This window comes from Suricata suricatta, chromosome 14, assembly GCF_006229205.1.
Source record: "Suricata suricatta isolate VVHF042 chromosome 14, meerkat_22Aug2017_6uvM2_HiC, whole genome shotgun sequence".
Taxonomy (NCBI): Eukaryota; Metazoa; Chordata; class Mammalia; order Carnivora; family Herpestidae; genus Suricata; species Suricata suricatta.
Window position 1 is genome coordinate 81,517,224 of NC_043713.1, and position 15,164 is coordinate 81,532,387.

Genomic DNA, 15,164 nt, shown 5'->3' on the forward strand with positions numbered 1-15,164 from the left:
CTAAGCCACCATTTTCTTCCCCAGAGACAAGGAATCCCTGTTCAGCACACTGAGAAGGTAAGTTGACCCTTTTTACTTATACACTAATTTTTTACACAGTCTACATCTTTCTTTCCGTGAGTCTACTAATAATAGATGTGTTATTAGTATCCTGTTTCATGTGTACATGTTGCTGCTTTATGCTTTTTAAGAACTGCGCAGGATTCCTTTACAGAGCTTTACTCTTCGCTGACCCAGCTGCCTGTGGCTGGACCGGTAGGTGGTTTGCTCCCGTAAATGATGTAGGAGAGATACCGTGGCCCGGGCTGAGGTGTGCACGTGTCCAATTCGGGTACTAATGTTGAATGAATTCCATGAAGTCAAAGTGTGAATCGAAAGGAGGCCGATTTTTTTGTTAATTGTTTTTAACTCTTCACCCTGGAAAGGCATCAAATGCGCACACAAGTAGAAGAGCCCGGAAGCCCCTGGTGGCCGCCCCGAGGCTGCAAGTCACCAGCTCTCAGCTGAGCTGCTGTCATCCTCCCTCCCCAACCCGACCGTTGTGACTGATGCCCGACATACCACTGCATCCACAGATACTTCAGTTTGTGCTTCTGAAAGGCGGTTTTTACAACCATAACTGTCACACCGTTATCCTACCTGATAGCTAGCCAGCATTCAAATACTGAAATCCACAAGTTCATAGTGATCCGAAAATCTCAGGGATTGCAGTGTTCCAACTCTGATTCTGTCCCGCCTTCTTCACTTGTCACCTGGAATGTGTCTCTGCCCAGGGTGCCTGGGTGGCTCAGTTGGTCTTGATTTCAGCTCAGGTCATGATCTCATGGTTTCAGGGTTCAAATCCCACTTTGGGCTCTGTGTGACAGTGGAGCCTGCTTGGGATTCTGTCTCCCTCTCTACTAAGAAACTTCCCTTCACCTGCTCCTTGATCACCCTGAATTACAATATGTCCAGGAAAGTCAGGATGCTTGGCTCTTCCCTTTTACCAACTTGAAAGCAAATGCGTCCCCCAGCATCCTCTCACAGGTCTCCGGTGAGTTAGGATTTTGTTTTGTTTTGCTTTGTTTTGATATCGTGATGAATCCCTGGAATTCAGAATATTTGAAATGTTTCCATCTGTTGTAGTTAATAGTTTTGCTCATGTTCAGTCACCATCCTTAGCCAGTCAGAACTTCTTCACGTCCCCCGTGTCCTTTTGACAGAAATCTCCTAGCTGGTGTCTTTGCCTTCCGCTCTGATAAGAGGTTCTAGGTGCATCTTGACCTTGGCTCCATCTCCTGATTCCCTTCAGAGGGAAACGGCATTTAGTCTGGGTAATGAGGTTGATATTCATTGCCATCAAGCTGTGAGTTTCTAGGGTTTTTCATAAGCCAGGATATACATATTTTTAAAGAAAAAAAATGCATCATTAGTTTTTGCTAATATTTCCGGTCAAGACTTAGGACTACACAATTTTTACTTTGATTTTACATTGTTATATCTCTTAAATAGCAAAGGTCTTCATTCCTAACAATAACAACATAATTACTTAATTCATCCTATGATACATATAATGGTTTCAGAATAATACTGTATCAATATCATTAACATTTTGACTACTAGGTTTTTTTTCCCCTACAGTTCTTTTTGTTCTTAGTGTCCTTTCTAGTCGTTCTGGGTGCACCAACTGCTGTTTTAAAGTCACCTGAGATGATTTCTTTTTAAGTTATATTTATTTAATTTTGCTTTTGTACCTAAGGATAAAATATTTACATGGTCCCAAATCAAGTACATAGAGCAAGGTATTTTCTTTCTTTCTTTCTTTTTTATGTTTTGTTTTATTTTTGATACAGAGAGAGACAGAGCATGAGAGGGGGAGGGGCAGAGAGAAAAGGAGACACAGAACCGGAAGCAGGCTCCAGGCTCTGAGCTAGCTGTCAGCACAGAGCCTGACGCGGGGCTCGAACCACGAACATGAGATCTGACCTGAGTCGAAGTTGGAGGCTTAACCGACTAAGCTACTCAGGCGCCCCAGCAAGGTATTTTCAAAGAAGTCCAACTTCCCTCCCTGGCCCCTCCACCCTGTCCTTACCTCACTCTGTATACCCTGCGTGCGTGTGCATGTGTGTGCCCGTGTGTTCACGATTAATGTAAGTAGCCCATCTGTGTATTCCTAGGCCCCCTGTTTCTTACAGGATGGGGGGCTATCGCACACTCCATTACATCTTGCAGTTTTCCTTAACAGTTTCTCTTGGAGACAACTCCATGGCAGTATTTGAGGTCTTCTCGCCCTTTCCCAGCTTCGTGATGCTCCAGGGTGGGACATACCATAGTGTATGCAACCAGGTCTGCACCAGTGGTCACGGGGCAGTTCCTGCCCCGGCTGTCACCGCAGTGCTGTGGGAAGCAACCGGCATGCGCATCTTGCCATGTTGCTGGCCCAGAGTCCGTACAAGAGGCGTTGTGGGGTCAAAGGGCAAATCTATATGCTTGTTAAGTTTGCTACAGTAACTTGCCCACCTGCCTCCCAGCAGCGGCGTTTGAGAGTACACTGGTCCTTTGATTTTAATTTTTTTTTAATGTTTTATTTTATTTTTTGATACAGGGAGAGACAGAGCATGAGAGGGGGAGGGGCAGAGAGAGAAGGAGGCACAGAACCAGAAGCAGGCTCCAGGCTCTGAGCTAGCTGTCAGCACAGAGCCTGACGCGGGGCTCGAACCCACGAATGTGAGATCTGACCTGAGCTGAAGTCGGAGGCTTAGCCGACTGAGCCACCCAGGCGCCCCCACTGGTCCTTTGAAATGCATGTTGCAAGACAATGGCACACGGGTTTGGTGTCCCTGTGGGTTACAGATGTCCTTGCTTGACCCTTAAGATCCTGGTTGGTAACTGGTCACAGGAGATAGACGGGGGGCCTCGCTGACCAGGCAGGCGAGGAAGGGGTAGAACTGTGCCGAGTTAGAACCAGGAACCAGGGCCATTTTGATGCCAAGTCTCCCTTGGTCTTTTCATTTCTTCTGTGTTGTTGTAGGTCCTTTCTCTGAATTTATGAGCACATACCTGTATTTGTGAGTGTGTACATGTCTGCGTGTGTCAGAAATCGCGTCCCAATAACCTGTCAGTAAGTGCCTTCTGGTTACGGGTCAACACACCCTCAGTTCCTTCCTTCAAAGACAAATATTTATTGAATGGCTGGTGTGTCCTGAGTGGACATTAGAGGTGCCGGGACAGACCCATCACCCTTCTGGGCTGCAGAGTTATTTCTACAAGGGCGAAGCTGGAAATGACGAGGAAAAAGCCGGGCCTCCCCACAGCTAATGTGGAGGGGAACTTCAGGCTGAGGAGGGGATGCATCCCTGGGCTCCAGTATCCCTTTCCCTCTCAGATCGACCTTGGAAGGCTCTGTTGCTTACAGTTAAGTATTCCCCGAGCTTTTTAGATGTAGATAATCCAAGCCGGTCTGTGGACACTTCAGACAGAACAGTTGCCTCTCTAATTTACTTCCCACCCTCTCCTGGTATACAGAGCCAAAAGTAGAATGGGATTAACCCACAACTCCTTGACAGAGACATTGGTTTAACAATGGTCAGCCCTGGGGCACCTGGGTGACTCAGTCAACCTGTTAAGCATCTGACTTCGGCTCAGGTCATGATCTCACGGTTCAGTTCGTGAGTTAGAGCCCCGCGTTGGGCTCTATGCTGACAGCTCAGAGCCTGGAGCCTGCTTCGGATTCTGTGTCTTCCTCTCTCTCTTTCCCTCCCCACTCACACTCTGTCTTTCGTTCTCTCAAAAATAAATAAACATTAAAAAACAAAAGCAATGGTTAGTCTAGCCCAAGCCCTCTAGCACACAGGATTCCCCTGGCCAGAGTGTATTTAGAGGCGGAAAGACAGCCAGATTGATCTAATCAAAACCAAGGGAAGCCTAGGGCCATCCTTTGACTGGGGAGTGGGGGCAGCACCACGAAGGCCCCTCTCTAGAAGTTATGCCAGTGTCAGGCCTAGAGCTGCTGCATTTTACAAGGGAGGAAACTAGTCTGAGAACAAAACCAACTCCAGGGAAATAGCAGGCGGGTGTCTTAGAGGGGCAGGGTCCAGATAGACAAAGCCCAATTGGCCACAGGTAGCATTTTAATCCCAAAAGCAAGGGGAAGCCAGGGAAGGTTCCTGAGCTTTGTGATTCAAGAAAACAAGTACTTTTAGGGGCCTGGGTGGCTCAGTTAGCTGAGCATCTGACTTCAGCTCAGGTCATGATCTCTCGGTTCGTGGGTTCGAGCCCCATGTCAGGCTCTGTGCTGACAGCTCGGAGCCTGGTGCCTGCTTCAGATTCTGTGTCTCCCTCTCTCTCAGCCCCTCCCCCCCTCACACTCGGTCTCTCTCTCTCAAAATAAATACTTTAAAAATTTTTATTAAAAAGGAAACAAGCACTTTATTCCTTAACCTGGTGGTAATGACATGGGTGTTTTTATAGTACTCTACATAATTATTAGAGTGTCTGTGACATTTCTTAACAAAGAGATGAGATTATGTAAAAATGCTCTCAGTACTGTGTGGGGAGCAGGTCTGAGGAAGAAGACAAGAGTGGAAGTGGAGAGACTGTTACAGCAAGAGACAGTGGTGACACAGGCCACGGCGGTGAAGACGGAGGCTGTACCCCAGCGACATTGGGAGGCAGCATCATGGGGCTTCGAGTGAGTCACCAGGTGGGGGACAGGGAAGAATAAGATCCTTTTCTATCCTGAAAAGTCCACAGGCCTAACGAGAAAGTTCTATTTTCATTCTAAAGACAACAGGCAATGAAGCATGGTGCTGACTTTGGATTCGGGGACAGAGAACTGGTTTCAAATCCAGCAGCAGTGACATTAGGCAAGTCAGCCTCTATGAACCTCCATTTCTTTCCTTAAAACAAAAGATACTCAGCGGTTGTGAGGATTGAGTAAGGATGGGCACACGAAGCGTTTCCTCCCACAGGGCCGGGCGCCTGCGAAACAGCCGGTCAGCGGAAGGGCTCCGTTTGGTCGTTAGGACGAGCTGGAGAGACTTGGGACACCCAGGCTGGTAGCAGGGTCGGGGTTGGATCCCAGCTCACCTAGTTCAGCCACTGGTTCTCAGACCGGGTGCCAGTGGAACCCCCTACAGGGCAGATAGAAATACAGGGCTCTGGCCTAGCCTCCAGAGACTCTCATTGGGAAGTTGGGGCCCAGGGCTGTGTGGTTTCGTGGAATTCAGTATCAGCGATGCAGACGCTGGTTCGCGGACCACATTTGGCATTCGCATCATGCCAGGCCCTATAATGAAACACACAGTTACTCTCCCTCCAACTCCCCTGCCCAGGTGGTGAGGAAAAGAGGCCTGGGGGCGCCTGGCGGGCTGTTAGGCATCTGACTCTTGATTCTGGCTCAGGCCATGATCTCATGGTTCATGAGATGGATTCCCACATTGGGGCTGTTCTTTGTGCTGTTATCGCAAAGGATTCTTGGGATTCTCTCTCTCTACCCTCCGGCCCCCACCCCCGCTTTCTCTTTCTTTCAAAATAAATAAGCGAACAAAACAAAACAAAAAGGCCTGACATCTCTAGCTCTGTTCATCGGCAGTCTTCTTGGGGGAGTGACAGGAACACGAATCAAGCTGGCTGCCGGGGGCGCCTGGGTGGCTCAGTTGGTTTAGCGTCCGGCTTCGGCTCAGGTCATGATCTCATGGTGGTGGGTTTGAGCCCCGCATCAGACTCTGTGCTGACAGCTAGTTCAGAGCCTGGAGCCTGCTTCCAATTCTGTGTGTCCTTCTCTCTCTGACCCTCCCCTGCTCACACTCTCTTTCTCTGTCCCTCAAAAAAAAAAAAAAAAAAGGGCTCCTGGGTGGCTTAGTGGGTTAAGCCTCCAACTTCGGCTCAGGTCAGATCTCATGTTCATGGGTTCGAGCCCCGCATCCAGGCTCTGTGCTGACGGCTAGCTCAGAACCTGGAGCCTGCTTCCCGTTCTATGTCTCCTCTCTCTGCCCCTCCCCCTCTCATGCTCTGTCTCTCTCTGTATCAAAAATAAATAAAACATTAAAAAAAATTTACAGGGGCGCCTGGGTGGCTCAGTCGGTTAAGCCTCCTACTTCAGCTCAGGTCAGATCTCACGTTCGTGGGTTCGAGCCCCGCGTCCGGCTCTGTGCAGACAGCTAGCTCAGAGCCTGGAGCCTGCTTTTGGTTCTGTGTCTCCTTCTCTCTCTGCCCTTCCCCCTCTCATGCTCTGTCTCTCTCTATATCAAAAATAAAACATTTAAAAAAAAATTTACAAACTGGCTGCCACAAAAAGGGAATTTATTGGCTTGTGGGGACTCACATGTGCAGGGGACTCGTGTGGGGAACTCATGTGTGCGGGGACTCACACGTGGGGGGAGTTCTGAGCACAGCAGGGTGCAGGCTCCATTCAGCCATCAGATGCCTCTGTTCTTTCTGTGTTGGCCTAACCCCGAGGCAGGCCTTCTCCACATGATGCCCCCAGGTCCAGGCTCCCCCGTCCTTGCAAATGGCAGTCCCAGCAGAGGAACTGTTGGCGAGAGTCCCTGCTGCAGGATCCCGGGGAGCCCCGCCGGCCTGGCTGGGTCAGCCCCTCTGGAACCGCTAGGAGACAGCCGGCGGGACCCAGATGCTGAGCAGGGAAGAACTGAGGATGGCCACCGCACCCCGAAGGAAGGCTCTGATAAGAACTATCCCTAAACGCAATGAGCTCTCCCAGGCGTGAGCCCCCTGTTGCTGAAGATGACAGGGCTGTGGCCAGAGAGCATTTGTAAGGGGCTACCTACCCCGAGAAGGGAAGTTTTCTTCCAGAATGTTCTCATGCCTCTAGACCTCAGCTCCTCCAGTGTCCTTCCCCCGTTTCCTGACCCAGGAGACCCAGTTTAAATCTCACTTTCCCCACGAAACCTCCTCCCCCAGTGCCCTGTGGCCTTGCCATCTTCCGTGTGACTAGCCATAGCTCCTGTAGACCGAGTGGGCTCAGGTCCTGCCCTGCCCCTCCTAGCTGGGTGACCTTGGACAAGTGACTTCATTCTCAGAGCCTCGCTGTTTCATCTGTGTTGTACCTGGCATTTTCCCAAAGTCCTCTCTGCACTTCCTCAACCATCAGAGACTTCGTAGGTGGGCACGTGGTGCCCTGAATAGCAGCCACATTTCCCATGTTCCCTGGCAGCCAGGTGTCCTGGACTAAGGGCTCCCCGTGGGGGGGGGACGGCAGTGTCAGGGCTGCTCTGAAGAGACGGTTGGCGAGCATCGTTGTCTCTTTCTGGTTCACACCATCCTCGGTCCTGCTGGCTGGAACGCAGATGCTGCCATCTTTGACCAGGAGGAAGGCCCTGGGAGTGCTCTGTGGAGCGGTGGCACCTTAACTGCCCTGGAACTGATGCCTCCAGCCTTGGGCATGAGAAATAACTTGTGGTTTGTTTAAGCCACGGGTCATTTGGGGCCTTCACTTACAGCAGAACCTCACCAGAACCCATCAGGGTCTCTGCCTCCAGGGGCTGACCTGGAGACTAAATGAGGGGGGATGTGCTCACCATGCCCGGCGCAGGGCCTGATGGGCAGTTGGCGCTCCCGCCCGCGTGCGGCTGCTCTTTTTTCCTAGTTGTGCTTATCACTGTCCACTTCCCTCTGCCTCACACTTGAGTGGCTTGTTCACAGTCTGCCTCCCGCATTCAGGCCGTGCACCTTCACGGCAGGGGCTTTGTCTTCCGTCTGTCTCTCAGCTCTGGCCTGGGTTCCTTGGAAGCAAATGATGGAAACCAGCCGAGGCTGACTGCAGCAGCTTCCTGGGAGACCGACTGGCACCCACAGGACGGCAGGGGCGGCGGCAGCCCCACCCCCACCTGTGAGCAGATGCCAACTGTCTGCTGTCTCCCTGGGTCTCTCTCCCACTGGCTCCATCTGGGTCACGTGCCCACCTCACCAACGTGAACAATTCCACCAGACCAAACCCAACGGGTGAATCCATTCCCCAAACGGAAAGAGGATGCTGTTACCAAGAGAAAGTGTAATGGGCACTGAGCAGCAAATGCCTACATGTGGACAGGGTCTGGATGCTCCTGGAAGTGAGGCACTAAGACCCTGACCCAAACAAGAGTCACCTCTCAAAAACGGGATCTGTAGGCCGCTGCTCAGGGTGAGGAGGGGGCGGGGGGGGGCACAGCCAAGTCAGGGCCCAGGTTCTTTCCATCCCCCGCCCTGCCTTCAGGCTGTGACGAGCAAGGCAAGAGGAAGGCCACTCCTGGAAAGAGGACACTTGGCAGAGACCCCAGCAGACAATCCCCCGGTCTCAGTAGCCAGAGCATGGCATCACACGCCCTTTCTGGAAACATAATGGTGAGGAGGGATGGAATCTCCAAGATGAGCCTAGACTAATCTCCTGACTGCGAAGAAGTTGCAGGGAGTCTATCCCAGCTCTGCTCCTGGGCCGCCGTGGGACCCAGCTGGTGGAGCCTTCCCCAGCTGGCCAGGAGGGCTGAACCATGTTGCTGAGCAGTTTCCATGAGTAACCAGCAGGTGGAATAAGGCAGTGCTGTTCAATCCCTTTAGTTTGAGTTTCAGCTCATCAACAGGAGAGGCAGAAAATACTTCCAGGGTCCTCTGTCCGCCTCACCCACGTCAATAGGCAGGAAAGATTCCAGAGAACTGTTGAACTCATCCCACAAACATTAGCACCCACTGCTCCTGCCGCAGGCGGGGAAGGGGTCCATTGAGGGCCCTGCATGGAGACGCCTCCCGTTCCAGCTCTGCCACTTACCCGCCGTGGGGCCTTGCACTTAACTTGCAGAGTCTCTGTCTTCTCCTTGAAGTGGGGACTAGATGCTCCGCTCACCTTAGCCTGACGTTCTTACATTCCAGGTACCATCTAGGCTGGGGGCTGTGTGTGGGCCCTGTTGTCCCATCTCTTGGCTCCCTCTCGAGAGCAGCCATTGTTCTGGGAGCAGTTCCTGTGTCTCCATTCCGCATCCCTCCTCCGCCTGTCCCTTCCGGCCCAGCCACCTCCCACCAGCTTCTGACATGCTCACGCTTCTGGCTTCCTGGTCCTCTGGCTTCCTGGCCTCTGGGACCCACACACCACTGGCTTTCCTTTTTACCTCTGCTTAAAGACAGACTTCTTTGTGGTCCCTCTGCAGGCTCTTCCCTGCTTGTCATCTAGCTCAGCCCTGGACCCTTTGTCTACACCCCAGGAAGGAGGAGGGTCTCAGCCTGGTCCAGGGTTTTCAAAACCAGCCATGAGCTGATGATCTTCTCAAAGAAAAACTCCGTGTGTCTCTCTACATTCCATACTTTTGTTGCAACAAATGTGTGGGTTTTCCACCCCCAGGAGTTGGACACTAACTGCCTGGAGTTAGCGAAGACCTCGCGGGTTAAGTGCTCAGTCCCATGAGACCCCACCCCCGCCGCTCCAGACACGATCGCATCGGTTGTCACCTATGCTTCTCTTATAAATCAGAGGTTCCCATGACCCCTCCTCAGATTTGATAATTTGCTAGGTGTAAGATTTAATAGATGGAGGCAGAGATGGGAGGAAAAAGAGACCACGTTATGGAGCCAAGAAGGCCTTTATTGGAGTCTGCAATTCCCGGGCAAGGTTCCGTGACTCTGGAGCGAGGAGTCAGGGAAGTCACCCCTGGTATGGGAGAGCAAGGTGTTTTATGGGTGCAGGAGTTCCGGGTTTGAGCTCAGGTGGGCTGATAGCCACGCAGGGGCATCTTTGGACGGTGGCAGGATTCAATTGGCTGCCCACTTCGGTGGGGAGGGGGACGCTGGAATTCCATGGTGAGGCATTCCAGTTTGAGACAGTCCTGATTGAGAGTGGGGGTCGTCAGTCCTGGTGGCGCCTGGATCTGTTATCTGGCCTTCAATAAAATGGCCGCTGGTGCTTTCCAAATGGCTCGGGTCATCCCAGGTTTGTGGGTGGGGGTTGTCAGTGCTCACAGCTCTCCACAGCAAAGTGGCCGCTCAGTCGCCTTCCCATGGCAACTCTTACACTAGGATGATCCGCAGAGTTCAGGAAAATAGTTTACTTATAATTTAGGATTTATTCTGGAAGGACACAGCTCACAAACAGTCAGATGGAAGGGATGCCATGGGCAAGGTATTGGGGGGTGGCATGGAGAGCCTCCGTGCCCCTCCGGGGATGCCGCATTCCCTGCATCTCCACGTGTTCACCAACCAGAAAGCTCTCTGACATCTTCCGCTGAGTTCTTAACAGAGACTCCATGCAGCCCCTGACGCTTCTGTCACTGGCTACCGGTGACTAACTCGGCCTCCAGCCCCTCCCCTCCCCAGAGGCTGGGGGGGTGGGACTGAACGTTCTAACCCCTGGCAACCAGCCCCCCCATCCTTAGGGGCTCCCAGATATTCCCAGACGCTCCCTGTGCTCTTATCCCTTAGGAAATGACAAGGGTTTCAGGAGCTCTGGCCCGGAGCCAAGGATGAAGACCGAAATGTGTTTCTTCAGTCACAACATCACACCCCAACACTCTCTGCCGAGCTGCAGACTCCAATCCTACTGCCCACATGACGCCTCCACTTCGACAATTCAAACCAAACATTATCACAAACAGCTGGCGCGTCCCTCCCCAGGGTTTTCCATCTTGGTGATGGCACCGCAGGGCACACGGTGTGTCCTCCCCCCCCCCCCCCACATCCAGTCCACACACGGCTCTGTCGTATCCGCTCTGCCTCCGAATCCACGCCCTTCTCCGGACTGCACTCCCCCTCCTGCCTTCCCTAAGATCTACTCCCTGTCCAGCAACCAGAGTTAACTGCAGTAAAAGCAAATTCTATCAATGGATGAAAGAATAAAAAAACTATATGGCTACAGCCACACAATGGGCTGTTCAGCCATAACGAGAATGAAGTATTGATCCACGCTTCATGAAGGAGCTTCAAAAACACGCTGAGTGAAAGAAGCCAGTCATGAAAGGCCACATATGGCTCCACGTATAGAAATGTCCAGGGGCGCCTGGGAGGCTCAGTCGGTTAAGCGTCCGACCTTGGGTCAGGTCATGATCTTGCAGTCCATGAGTTTGAGCCCCACTTCGGGCTCTGTGCTGACAGCTCAGAGCCTGGAGCCTGCTTCCAATTCTGTGTCTCCCTCTCTCTGCCCCTCCCCAGCTCATGCTTTGTCTCTCTCTGTCTCTCAAAAATAAATAAACATAAAAAAACAAAAAAAGAAATGTCCAGAATAGGCAAATCCATGGAGATGGAAAGCAGGTGGCTGAGTGCTTCAGGCTGGAGAGGAGTTGGAATAGAGACCAACTACTTCATGGGTACAGGGGTTCCTTTTAATAGAATGGGAAAGTTCTGGAACTGAGCAGTGCTAACGGTTTTACACATTGTGAATATACCGAATGCCACTGATTGTATACTCTGTAATGGTTAAAGTGCTAAAGTTTATTTTATGTGTATTTTACCACAACAATTTAAAAAAATCAAACTATGTCCCTCCCCTGCTTAAAATTCCCATGGCTTCTTGCACTTCCCATGAACCCCAGTACTTCCTGTTGGCCTCTGACCTGCTCTCTTCCCCTCCTCCCATGTTTGGATAATTCTGGCCTCCTTTTGTTTTCTCACCAGCCCAAGCTCTTTCCCACCTCAGGCCCTTTGCACATACTGTTCCTACAGCTAAGAAGCCTTTCCCCTCCCTTCACGATCGGCTCTACCTCAGTCTTCAGTATTAATTTAAATGCCGCAGAGAGGCCTTCCCCAACCATCCTGCCTTGGTGGGACCTCATCTCTACCCCCACCACTATAGCTCTCTGCCATAACCCCTGCTCACTGCTTTCATAACCATCACTGGGTCTTTGTGTGCAAGCCTGTAGAGAGTAAGTTTCATGAGGGGACGTGGGGCCTGTCTTGTTCTTCTCTGTGTTCTCAGTGCCTTGCACATAGTTGGCCCTCAGAAGCATATTTCCTCAGTTAATGAAAGCTCACCAGCTATCAAGGGAAGGGATGGAGACAGGATTTAAACCCTCTTTGATGCCAACTTCTACGTTCTTTCTACTCCTCCAAGTGATTCTGAACTATGTATGATGCAGAAGCTTGAACCAAGTATCAGAGAAGGGGGTCAGTGTTAGCCATGGCCTTTTAAAAAAACATTGTTTTTTGGGGGGCGGGGGGGGGAGGAGAGAGAGAATCCCAAGCAGGCTCCATACTCTCAGTCCAGAGCCTGACACAGTGCTCAGTCTCACAAACCCTGAGATCATGACGTGAGCCAAAATCAAGAGTCAGACACTTACCCTTCTGAGGCACCCAGGGGCCCCTAGCCATGACCTTTTAATGTAGCTCCGTGATCATGCATAGGAGCGCAAGCCTTGTGTGGCTGTCACTGCTATCGATGACTCCTATCTGCTGGCAAGGCGGCCTCTGGACCCAGACGCAGACGTAACTCTGGGAAATCCAAACAGGGCCCCCGCTGAGGTCTCAAGGACTCCACTCTCCTCTGTTCTGTGTTTTGCATTCTCCTAAGTTAAGGCCCTGGGTTTCGTCCTAGGAAGGGAAGTGGTCAATAGCGGCAGCTGAAGACACTGACTGGAGGAACCCAAACCGGCTGAGGCAGCCCCCTCTCTTCCCGCCGGGTGAAGCCAGAACTGGCTAATGCCCGGCCCAGGGCCAGCCAACCTGGGGCACAAGCGGACCCAGACCCACGGGGCGTGTTTTGACCTTCAGAACGCTCCATGAACATCAAAAGCCGGGCACCCAGAAAGCTCCTGGGACAGTAACAGATGCGTACTTGAGCAAGCTGGGCCTCCTGCTTGGTAAGAGATGTGAAGGTTGGGGCAGGGACTCCCTTGTGCAAGAGAACTGGGTTAGCCTGGCCCAAGCCAAGTCCTTCCTCTAGAGCTGGGGTTCCTAGTCCTCTTTTGTGCCATGAATCCTCCCCCAAGGGCAATGTCTTTAAATGCACGATATAGAATGTATTCCATTACAAAAGACCCATTATCTTGAAATGCAGTTGCTGAATTATTTTTAAAAATGTGATAAATAAATGAAGTTCTTTGCTAACATATTTCGAGGATGAGAACTAACAGCTGGTTTGGTTACTTCGGTAATTTTGCAGTAGCGGTGAAGGGTAAGTTATATTTTAAGCTGTCTGCAATGACCGTCTTGTGATTTGAAGACATCTGTGATCTCGATCGATGACAAAGTCGTGGGTACTGCTAACACAAGTGCGATCTGCTACCTACGTTCATAAAGGAAGGAAATTGTTCAATTTCAGTTAGAGGTGATTGAAAACAAAGTAACTTCTTCCCATCGTAGATTACCAGCCTCTTAGACTTTCTGGAGCATAGAGGAATGTGCCCCACTCTTGCCTCCCCAACTCAAATGGGAGCTGAGGACAGAGCTGTTCCTTCAGCTCACATTATGTGTCTAGCAAGGGCCCGCCTCCCACACGGTAGGATCCAACACTACTCTGTTGAGTCTCTTGGATTCTCTACATAGACAATCACAGAGATTGCAGACCAGAGATTTTTCTCTTTTCAATCTTTGTCCTTCTCGTCTCCTCTCTTGTCTCACTGCCTTAGCTGGGGTCTCGGTACAATATTGAATAGAAGGCACCCTTATCTTATTGTGCTCAGTATTCATTTATTTATGCACCAGAAATGTAAAGTACCTCATGCCAAACTCTGAACTGGGGATAAAGATGTAACAAAATGGAGCTCTTTTGCTGTCCAACTGAGAAGAGTGAGTCGTAGAGGCATTGGTCAGAAATCTTGAGGACATTACTAGATTCTCCAGACTTGCTGAGCTGCTCTCTCAAGATCCTGATTCCTAAAAGGTGTAGAAATCAGTCCCCGCTGGTGGTCCCAGTCTCCAGAGCAGAGGTAAGGCTGGCGGCTGCGGGACCAGGACCGCTGCAGAGCCGGGCGAGGAGGCAGGGCATGGGAGGGACAATGGGAGATGCCTCCAGCAGCGGTCAGCCAGAAGATCAAGCCTGGGCCAAGGTTTGAGTCTCGCCTTCCTAGGGCCTGTTGAGGCCACCACCTGTCTGCACTAAGCTTGTAACTATAGGCACGGCCGATTGTTAAAGCCCACGGAAAGAGGATTGCCCCTTCCAGGTGGGTGGTTAGGTGGGGAGATACCTGATACCTGTTCTCTCCACCTCTTCCCTTCCCAGACCCTCCGGGAGAGAATGCAGGGACCTGTTCAATGCACACATCGTCTCCACTCTATCCAGCTGGCACTGGTAGGGGAGGGGCATTTTTAATAAAATAGAAGGATGAGGGGTGCTTGGATGGCTCAGTCAGTTAAGCGTCTGACTTCGGCTCAAGTCATGATCTCATAGTTCATGAGTTCGAGCCCAGTGTCGGGCTCTGTGCTGCCGGCTCAGAACCTGGAGCCTGATTCTGATTACGTGTCTCCCTCTCTCTCTGACCGTCCCCCACTCATGCTCTGTCTCTCTCTGTCTCTCAAAAAAAGAAACATTCAAAAATTAAAAAGAAGAAGAAGAAGAAGAGGAAGAAGGAAAAGAAAAAGAAAGTTGAAATGGACCAGACCCTGGCTTAGGGCCCAGAATAGGAATGTTGTAATAACAAAATGTGACTGAGAAGTCAGATCAGACCGAGAGATTTTTAAGAAAGCCTACTACCCAGCAAGAGGTTGGGCGCAGGGTTGGGAAGAGCAGACTCAGTGGAAGCCAAAGGAAACAATACCCCTGGGGACTACAGGCCCCCAGAGATGTCCCTATTCTAAGCCCCAAGAGCTGTGAATACCCGGTGAAAGGGTGTGATTCAGTCAAAGATGTGGAGGATGGGCCCAGTGTGATCAAGGGGGTCATTTTTGGAGGGAGGGAGGAAGGCCAGCTCTAGAGGAGATGGGATGATGAAGGCACAGGTCAGAGTGAAGCCCCGGCTTCAAAAAGGCTCGAAAAGGCAAGGACCAGGTTCCCCATGGAGCCTCCGGGAGGAGCAAAGCCCTCCCACCACCTTGATTGTAGCCCTATTAAGACCATTTGGACTATTGACCGCCACAGCTCCAAGATAAGGGATTCGTGCGGTTTTAAGCCACTGGGTTTGCCGGTAACCTGTTACAGCTGGAGTGGGACAATTTCCAGACTCCCAGGACGGAGACTCCTCCCACCCCCCAATTAAACCAGAAGCAGGGAGGGGTGCAGGAGAGGGCCGCTGCCCTGAGGAGTTTGGGACAAACGGTCTTTTTAGGAAGCCGGAAGC